At 49.8% G+C, this 9,146-nt stretch overlaps 1 pseudogene across 1 annotated transcript; it reads right to left on the bottom strand.

Annotated features, from left to right (window-relative positions):
• Positions 1–6,572: 6,572 nt before the first annotated feature.
• On the bottom strand, positions 6,573–7,154 carry LOC308251849 (protein S100-A14-like; annotated as a pseudogene). Its single transcript has one exon. The product of its transcript is annotated as a protein S100-A14-like (transcript).
• Positions 7,155–9,146: the final 1,992 nt, after the last annotated feature.

Raw genomic sequence — 9,146 nt, 5'->3', positions numbered from 1 at the left:
CTGCGGTTCACTGGAAAGCCCTTGGCATCCGATTGGTTCTGGCCTGAAAACTTGATTTATAATTTAAACAATTATGAACCATGCTGTAGGTAGCCACCAAGATCCCCTCCACCAGGTATGGATGCCCATCCCCCAGCACCAACTGCCCATGGTTCACACCCCTGTGCTCCAGAGACTCGCCCACCAGCTTACCCCAGGGGCTATCCATCAAAGACTGAGTCTAGTTGGGAGTCTGGTTGAGCCTCAAGGAGGAACCAACTCTCTGGTGCAACTTGTGCTCCAGAGCTCCCCAGGGGTCAGGCTGAAGCCAGTCTCCCCAAGAACACAGCTCGCCCAGTGCTTCCCTGACCCGTGTGTTTCTCTCACTCCCCCTCCCCTGAGATCACAGCTCCAGGAAAGACCCATCCTGGGCTCTGCCTCTGGGGAGCAGGATCCAAGACAACAATCATGTTTGCATTTTGTTCTCCTTTGACTCTTAATTTATTCCATTAAAGGTCGGGGGGAAGGGTGGAGGGGGGGCGCCTATTCTGCCTAGTCCACTAGTTCTGGGCTAGGATCTGTGGAAGATTTAATAAAAAAGGTCCTGTCAGTCCACATATGAGCCTTGCCAGCAGCATCTCATTTTAGACATCTTGTGTCACAGTCTCCCTTACTTCTGGAGATGACCCAGGAAGTTCAGTATTTCTGTATCTTCCAACCTGAACCTCCCAGGTAGCTTCCGATGTAGCATTAGCTCCCAAGTTCTTAGCTGGACCTTAGGTTACCATAGCTATTTCCTAAGTGTGGTCATTGTTGTATATTATCTGAGTTATAAATTAGGACTCATGGTAAAAACTGGGCAGATCATTTTAAATTGGGAATTTGGGGCAGATCCATAAGCCAATGATCAGGCAGGCTCAGGGGGTGGGCGGGATCCCCTAATGAAGTGATGGGTATCTAGCTCAGGGGTAGGTGCATGGGCTGATTTCTGGGGGAGCAGAGTTTTTTGTCTCTCTCTGATCTGAAGGTTTTGAAGCCAGAGGGCCTGGATTGAAGTTACAGGCTAGAAAAGAAGTGGGTTTGGAGCATGGCATAGGGGTGAGGGCATGGGAATCACTCTCAAGGAGGCTGGGTTATCAGCTATATGATCAGGGCTAATTATTTTACCTCTTCAAGCCTCAGTTTTCTCATCTGTAACAATAGGCATGATAGTAGTACCTATTAGCAGGTAGTTAGGAAGATACAATATGATAATGTATGCAAATGTCTCAGCACTGGGCCTGGCCCAGAAAGCATCTAATGAATGCTTATCATTATCACTAGAGGCCTGATGCACGAAATTCGTGCAAGAGTAGGCCTTCCTTCCACTGGCTGCTGGCACCAGTTTCCCTCTGGCACCAGGGACCCAGGCTTCCCTCACAACCCTGGCTTCGTCCAGAAGGTCGTCCAGAAGGACATCCACTCTAGTTAGCATATTACGCTTTTATTATTATAGATAAGGCCCACCCATGTATGTCAAACAGTCTGTCAGCTCTGCTGCTAGGTAAAGGCAGCCCTGAGGACTCTAAGAGGTTTGTTTACTGCCACTTCTTAATCATGGTCTAGCATGAGGACTGTACATGGAAACCTCAGATCCTGGGAAAATCTCACATCTTATCAATCAGACCACTAACGTCAGCCTTCCCAAGGACCGGTATGGCTTAGAAACTGTAACCAGACAATCAATAGGTCTGGGCTACCTGTTACTACTTGAGTCAATTTAGCAGAGACAGGGTTGAATCATATATGAGCATTTATTCCAATAATGCCAGCAGTCTGGGAGAGCAGCAGGTCATCCACGAGAAAATCTGCTCTGCCCCCCACCAAGCCAGCTGCTTGTATTGGGTAGCAGGACAAAGATTACAGGGGGAAGTAGGCAAAAGGAATAAAAATGGGTATGCAAAATGGGCTGCTTACCGGTAATGGGGGCTGAAGGGTTGCAAAGGCCTGGGGTATGCCAAGGGCTGGTGGCTCTGGTTTCTGCAACAAGGTTGGCTAATCTTTCCATGATACTAGTCAGCTCTCAGGTGTGGAGGATGGGCCACATTTCCAGGTGAGCTCCCAGGTCCCGCATGCAACTCCCAGCAAGGTTAGAATGTGTTTTCTTTAATCAGAACAAAACAATCCCAGTTAACAGAGCATGATTAATATTTCTTATAATTATAGCTGGCTCCCAATATTCTATTTCTGCCCCTAACAAAACTACAGCTAGGGCTGGAGAGAGATGCGGAGCACCCTCATCCCATCTCAGGACCATGGACCTCGGGGCAGACAGGTTGAGAAGGTGGAGAGGGTGAGGGAAGGAGAGCAGATTGGCAGCCAGGGTATGTGGAAAACAATGGCGCACACAGGTCTGGGTCCAGCCAGCTCTGTCTCACAGTGGCTGTGTGAACTCTGACAACGCCCCAAACTTTCCTGAGCCTCAGTTTTCTCCTGTAAGGTGGGTACTTTCTACCCCGGAGTAAGAATCTGTGCTAATGCACGTAAGATGCCTGATGCCTAGCAGGTTCTCAGGAGACAGTCAGTGCTATATTTCTGGGTCAAACCTTCTAAGCTGGTTTTGTCTGCAGCCACACCCTCCCTGTCTTGCCCTTTACACTGTTGACAAGGCTCTGATTCTGAATGGCAAGGCTACAAGTTTCCCTCTAACATGGGTTGGAGGACGAGGCCCCAGCTTACAGAGAATGGTGCTTGTTTTGATGTCTCTGAAGCTTGTTCAGTCTCTGTGGGCCAGTGCTCCGGGGTTCACATTGCTGGCAGTCCTCAGATTCCCCTACAGTCGGCCCAGGAGACCACCAGGGTGGAATGTGAGCAGACATTCGGCCCCACGCTCCTGCCCTGAGATCTGCAACAGCTGCTTTCCCATTAAGCTTCCCAGTTCAGACGAGGCCACTGACCCTCCGTTGACCGAAATAAATGCACTTCTTCAGGAATTTCACACTGGCCCCACATGGCTTCCCTTGGGGCTTTTGAGTTTCAGAGACGTTCTGTGACCATACACTGGCAGCATTGGGGAGGGGAGTGGCTATGGCCTCAGAGCCCCAAAGCCGGGAGGGCACGTGCGTTTCCACGAACTATAGTGAGTGTGGGTGAAGCTTCCTCATCTGAGAGTGGTTACCCTCTGAGGCTTGTCCTGACTTTGTTCTCTTTAACCTTCTTTTTCACACTCAATACTGGAGGCCCTTTTCCCTGATGTGAGATGCCCCACCCCGAGGGTTGGAAACGATGGCCCGTGGGTTAAATGTGGCCCACCACCTGTTTTTGCAAATAGAGGTTTATTAGAACACAGCCCTGCACATTTGTTTATATAATGCCCCAAGTAGCTGCAACAGTGACCATGCAAAACCTAAACACATTTACTATCCAGCTCTTTACAGAAAAGGTTCGCCTACCTCTTCCCTGTACCTTCTAGGCAGACTTGGTGCCAGACCGCACGCTGGGACTTGGGTAGAAAGGGGGTTGGTTCAGGGAGAGGTTGGGGCAGAGCTTCCCTCTGACAGAAGCCCCTTCTCCGGGGAAATACTGTGAACATATGGCAGAGGGACATCTGAGGCTGAGAACCCACGGTGCCCAAGGCATGTTCTGCAGACCCCTAGTCCTGCAAGAAGTTCCCCGATAAAGGGGTTAGAAGTCAAAGATGTTTGAGAAACACATTCCTTAACCTCCTCTTGAAAAGTCACAATGTAAATTAGTATATTAAAGGCTCTGAGAAGTCCTGTGGGGATGAAACAGGAATTTTTGGGGATGAAAAAGACAGGTTTTAGGAAATTTTAGAAATTAAGGGGACCATGGAAAGAAGCACAGGACTGCAGAGAAGCAGAAGGTAATTTCCATAGAATAGGGAAGCTGAAAAGCTGCAACAAGTACATTTCCGTAGAATGAGGGATCTGGGAACAGCAAAAGGTCCATATTTACAAAATAAAGGGAAGGTAGTCCTTCATCCAGAAGGAGAAGAAAAAAGCCCAAAGGGAATAGGAAAACAATAAGGAAGGAGGGGGGAGAATCTCACAGGTCCCATGTGAAGTTCGACCTTTGAGCCCAGGAGTTACTATAGTAACCAGTTCAAGAGAATAGTGACCAATCAGAGGGAATATCAAGGCACCAAGATCTGCAGCCTTTATAAGCCATAGGGAAAAGGAACTCTGTGGGACCCTTTCCCCCTCCCCATGTGGGACTCCATTCTGTGGGGCTCTTTCCCTCTCCCCACATGGGAGTCTGTACTTGTTCTTCAATAAATCTCTACCTTTGCTATACTACCCTTTGTCCGTGGATTCATTCTTCGACTCCGGCGGACAAAGAATCTGGGTTCCAGTTCAAAAACTTCGTATCAAAACCTATGTACTTTCTCTACTGGAAATGGATCACAGAATTTTTTTTTATATTTATATCCCAATCATAGCCCACAAAATCTCCAAAAATATCTGGGAAGCAATGGGCAAAAGGCAATTAAGCATCCCAGTTCAGACAAGGCCACTGATCCTAATTTCACTGATATAAGTGCACTTAGTATAAATGGATTTAAGACGCTATTTATTTGTTAGTTCTAGAGGACTCTTGCCTAGTTTTAGCAAAGGGCAGAGACCCTGGATACAGCCTTTCCCGGCACTAAACCCCCTTCGTGGGTGTTGCAGAATCTGGGTGCTCAGGGTTCTCTTTCCTTCACTTGATGACTCTGGGCCAGTGAGATGTATGTTGTGCAGGAGTCAGGGAGGGGCCTCAACCCCAGCGTTAGAGATGGTGAGGGTGGATGGTAGAGGTCATTTTGTGTCTGAGGTCATAGGGGGCCTTGTTGCTCCTCATCTCCCTTGAACTGTGCTGATGCTGGCACCAGCCACAGGGGAAGAGATGCCTCTGTGGGGTCACCTCGTTCTCCAGGGCCCGGAGAAGAGAGGGCTTCTTGAGGGCAGGCAGCCCCATGAGAGGGACCCCTGAGCATGGTCTGAGCTGTGCATGTGCCCAGGCCCTTCTTGCCAGGCGCCCCCCTCCCCCTCATATTCTGGCAGGAGCGACTGGGACATGAGGGAGGACATACACTTCTAAGTGGCACTTGTGGTTGGAGTTGGGGGTTGGCCATTCCTATTTTGGGCCAAGGATTCAGGGGTCCCTCATGGAGCTTACTGTCTAGAGGGGGGAGCCCTGGTGTGTGACGCTGGCCTGGAGGTCTCTGAGGTCCTCCAGCCAAGGAGACGCCAGGCACAGCCACAGGACAGGCAGGCCGAGGTGGGAAAGTGATGGGAGCATATTGGGACCTGTAAGCAAGGGACAGAGAAGGAATTTTGGTTCGCGTCACACTGTGGGCCCAGGCCTTGTCTCTCATATCAGATACAAGATACAGGTTGATACAATGGAGAACAAGCCAACACGCACATCTGCAAAGAATGAAACCCACTGAGAAAATGAACAGAACACCCAACAAGGAGTTTTTAAAAAATCTGAACAAAGCAGCCATGAGAATCCGTTTAATCTGGATCAGAACAGCGAGATGTTTAAAAAGGAAAATAATGAAGCGATGGAAAGGCTGTGGGAGGTGGGGCCTGTCCCACCTCACCGATAAGAAGCAACATTGCTGTGACATTTCTGTATGCCATGAGAGCCTTCAAATGTTGCTACCCTTTGACCAGAAGGCTTTGTTTCTAGAAGTATGTCTAAGGGAAGGATCAAAAGCGAACAAGAAAACGCCTTATGAACAAAGATGTTCACACAATACATTTTATAATATCAAAATATTGGAAGCCTTTTAAATGTTCAACAGCAGGGGAAGGTTTAAGTAGATCTACGCTTGTACACAATGGAATATTTTACAGAGCAGAAAAAGGATGCTTCCAAAGAATTTTTTTCACTTTTTCATTATTTATTAACCAAATTATATAAAACAGCCGTCATTCTTTTTTTATCCTCACCTGAGGACATTTTAATTGATTTTGAGAGAGAGGGGGAGAGAGTGAAGAGGAGAGGAGGGGAGGGGAGAGGAAAGGAGAGGAGAGAAGAGGAGAGGAGAGGAGAGGAGAGGGGAGGGGAGGGGAGGGGAGGGGAGGGGAGGGGAGGGGAGGGGAGGGGAGGGGAGGGGAGGGGAGGGAGGAGAGAAGAGAAACATTGATCAGTTGCTTCCTGCATGCACCAGAAACAAACCCACAACTGAGGCATGTGTCCTGACCGGGAACTGAACCCACAACCTTTCAGTATACAGGATGACACTCCTACCCACTGAGCTACACTGGCCAGAGCCAAAACAACTATCATCCTTAAAATGCCCAAGCACCCAGCTGGTCCTCTCACTCCCAAGGTCACACCCTCCTTAGTCGGTCCCCCACCTGCTCTCCCACTTCCCCTGACAAGCCCAAGGACAGTCCTGGAGGAGGCTGGGGCAGAGTTGGAGGTGGGAAGGGATAGCATTGGACAGACAGCTGGTTTGGATTGGGGAGAGATAAAGAGGGCTAGGTTCTTAGAGACCCTTCTTAATACCAAATAGCCAGCCCTATTCCCAGCCCCTTTCGAGTCATTTTCCATAGCTCAGCTTCTCTCTGCCCTGCACCCACTACCAAATGGTGTGGCCCTTACACCATCCTTACTCCTCCACATCCATCCCTGGCCCCAACCCGCCACCTGAGCCTCCCTCTAGTGGGGATCCCAGGACCCATGGGCTCCACAGAGCTTCCAGGGATGAAGTGCAGAGAACCCGGGGAAGGGCCGTTATGAACCGGAACCTCGCAGAGGTGAGACAGGTGTGGGCTGGGAAACAGCATGGTGATGGTAAAGAGGAGTTTTCTCTCCAGGCCCACAGTCTCTAAGGTCCCCTTTCCCAGCATCTCACCAAGAATCCCAGGGGAAGGTTCTTGGATCCCCTGGACAGGGCTCTCCAGCTTCACGCTCTTGGCTGCTTCTCCAATCAGCTCCCAGAAACTCCCAAACTCCAGCTTAGAGTCATGACAGCTGCCAGGTTGGTGCTGCCCTCTTCCAGCCCATGTGCTCGGCAGGAGGTGGGGCAGCAGCTGGATCCCAGAGCCCAGAGTTGGTCAGCTTCTCCTTTCACCCTCCACCGAGCACTGGTGGAGGTTCCTGGTGAGGATCTCAGTGGCCCGCTCCATGTCACCGAATTCCTGGGCGTCCTTGGCATGGGCTGACCGACACTGTCCCATGGTGCCTGGTGTGCTTGGTCCTTTGGTGAGAGTGTGTCGTCCTGCAGCCTGCCCCGGGGAAGCCGATGGCTTATGATCTGCTTGCAGATATGGCTGCTGGGATATAGGACAGGTGGAGCCAGCTCACCCGAGCTCAGCTCTTATGCCTCCAAAGATGTTTTCAATGACACAAAATTCTTTTGATATAGCATTAAATTAAAATGCAAAACTGTAGAGATTTATCTAAATAATTTATATATATGTATAACATGATAGAAAATGTTAGAAGTACATATTTATCAATGGTGAGATTACATGTAATTTAAAATTTTTCCTTTTACGTATTTTCCAGATTTTCTGCAATGATCACATTTTATGTTTATAACTAGAATATTTGAGTAAATTCTTTAGCAGTTCAGAGATGCGAGAGACCATGGGCCTGGAGTAATCGGATGTTTCCTAGAAGACCTGAGTTGAAAAAGGCCCTGTAGAAAATGACCAGTGTTGTTATAAGAGGTTGATCAGGTGGGTCCTATTCTCTCCACTGGACAGCCGTGGAGCCTGAGACCTGGGCCTTGCTCAAGGTCACTCACCAGCATTAGTAGTCCGGAAGAGAACCCAGCTCCCGATTCCAGGCACGTGGGTTTTTCATTAGGCCCAGCTGCCTGGTGATGGGAGGAGCCTGTGGGCATCTGCTCATTAGCTCTCAGCCCTCGCCCTCCGATTGTTTATCTGGAGTGACTGCAGAAGCAAGCCTGGGATGTCTGCCCCGGGCCCGGCTGCCTGGCTTGCATGCATCTCCCGGTAGGTCTTAGCAGCCGTTGCTCCAAATCACGGGGCCTGCTGCTCAGGGCTGGCAATGTTTGGGAGCACACTGCTCCCAGGTCCACTAAATCACTCCCAATGCAGCAAGCACAGCAGGTACTGTGAGTTCTCATCAGCAGTGTCTTGTGCTGGGGGGACTCTGCAGGTGGGTGACTCTGCAGGTGTGTGCCTCCCAGAAGTAGCTGTTTGTTTGAGCAACAATTGATCAGAACGTGCATTCTGGGTTCTTTGCAGGTTTCCTGGGGGAAAACAGTGGCAGAGGCTGGCACCAGCAAGCCAATGTGCAGTAAAACAGCCACAGAGACGTGGCGTGAAGAATTGGAACTTTGGTGCCAGGCAGACTGGGGTCTGAGTCCTGACACAGTTGCCTTTCCGTTTAGGTTCTTTGATCAAGCTGCTGAATCTTTCTGAGTCTCGATTTTCCCCATCTGTCAAATGGGTATGATGATACCAATCTCACTGGGAGTATTAAACAGTATGATCATGATGCTCCATAATTGTACTCCGATGGCTAATGACAATGGACTTCATTTTTAAAAAGTTACTACTTACTATCCTATCTAATAAAAGAGTAATATGCAAATTAACCATCACTCCGCTACACCCACAAGCCATGCCCACCAGCCAATCAGGAGCGAATATGCAAATAAACCCAACCAAGATGGCTACGGCCACAGAGAGCAGGAGGGAGACTTGGGTTTCCCTGGCAATGGAGGAAGCCAAGCTTTCCGCCTGCCCTTGCCGGCCTAGGCCTCCACTCAAGGCTACAAAGTTTCAATGATAGAAGATACATAAATCCAAACAGAAATGGCAGCAGCCACGGAGCTGGAAAGAGCAGGAGGCTAGGGTTGCCCACGGTGATGGAGGAAGCCAAGCTTCTGCAGCCCTGGCTGGCCCAGGCCTCCGCTTAAGGCTACAAAGTTTCAATTATAGAAGATACATAAGTCCCAACAGAAATGGCTGCCGCCACAGAGCAAGCAGAAGGCTTGGCTCTGCTCCAGGCTACAAAGTTTCAATTATAGAAGATAAATAAACCCCAGATACCAGAGCCTCCACTTGGGTCACCAGGGTGCGTGGCCAGCCTGCAAACCACCACAGGCCCCTTGCCTAGGCTGCCCCACGCCCCAAGGGAACTCCCACCCTGATCCGGGACACCCTTCAGGGCAAACCAGCTGACCCCCACCCATG

Source organism: Plecotus auritus (assembly GCF_963455305.1).
Source record: "Plecotus auritus genome assembly, chromosome: 6".
Lineage (NCBI taxonomy): Eukaryota > Metazoa > Chordata > Mammalia > Chiroptera > Vespertilionidae > Plecotus > Plecotus auritus.
Note: the sequence above shows the minus strand (reverse complement) of the source record. Positions and strands in the feature narration are given on the sequence as shown.